We start from the raw sequence: 885 nt of genomic DNA, 5'->3' as shown, positions 1-885 counted from the left end.
CTTTAAATGTTGGTTAAGGTAAAAAGGGAACTTTTAAAATTTCTACCTGTGTATTTATGCTTTATTTCATGACTAGCTAAAACTTGTTCTGCAATAAACTCATAATTTTGCTGTTCATTAAAGAAACCTGGTCAGTGTCTTCTATTCTGGGAAGAATAGAGTATATGATTGACTGTTTCAGGAAAAGGGAAAAGGTAAAATATATGTTGTGACCTGTGGAGAAGTGGGATGAGACTGTATAGAAGGGTCTGAAGAAGGGTCATTGACCTGAAACGTTAACTCTGCTTCTCTCTCCACAGATGCTGCCAGACCTGATGAGTATTTCCAGCATTTCTTGTTTTTATTTGAGATTTCCAGCATCTGCTGCATTTTGCTTTGATATTGATATTACATGAGAATAAATAGTGTACTCCTCTGATTTTAATTGCATCAACATCTGGCTCTGTAGCTTAGTTGGTTAAAGCACCTGCCTTGTAAACAAGAGAGCCTGGGTTCAATTTCCAGTGGAGCCTTGCTTCTCATTTGTGATGTAGAAGTTACCTTGTCAATCACTTCCATCTGTGTCTTCTGAACCTTAAGTGAGAATTCAAATTACATGAGAATATTCATTAATAAACATACCAACATCTTCCACCCTGACACCAGGTTACATTTTTAGATCTTTGATGGGCCCTACTCTTTCCTCAGTTGCCTCTGACTGCAATGTATTGATGAAACATCTTTGGATTTGTTTTGATTTTGCTTGTCAATATTCTTTCATGATCTCTGTTTGTTCTTCATTGCTGCTCCCAAATACCTCTAGTCATGTCCAAACACAACTTATCAGAAGGGGAATTTGAACCCACCCCTGCAGAGAGAATTGTGATCTGAATGAACCGTCTCAGA

The 885-nt window shown here is 37.6% G+C and overlaps 1 non-coding gene across 1 annotated transcript; it reads left to right on the top strand.

The window, feature by feature from the left end:
- The first annotated feature begins 438 nt into the window (after positions 1–438).
- Positions 439–512, top strand: trnat-ugu (transfer RNA threonine (anticodon UGU)). Its single transcript has one exon. It is a non-coding gene; the product is annotated as a tRNA-Thr (tRNA).
- The last annotated feature ends 373 nt before the right edge of the window (positions 513–885 follow it).

Source organism: Heterodontus francisci, unplaced genomic scaffold (genome assembly GCF_036365525.1).
Source record: "Heterodontus francisci isolate sHetFra1 unplaced genomic scaffold, sHetFra1.hap1 HAP1_SCAFFOLD_91, whole genome shotgun sequence".
In the NCBI taxonomy this organism is placed as follows: Eukaryota; Metazoa; Chordata; class Chondrichthyes; order Heterodontiformes; family Heterodontidae; genus Heterodontus; species Heterodontus francisci.
The sequence above is the reverse complement of the archived record's forward strand: the minus strand, read 5'-3'. Positions and strand labels throughout refer to the sequence as shown.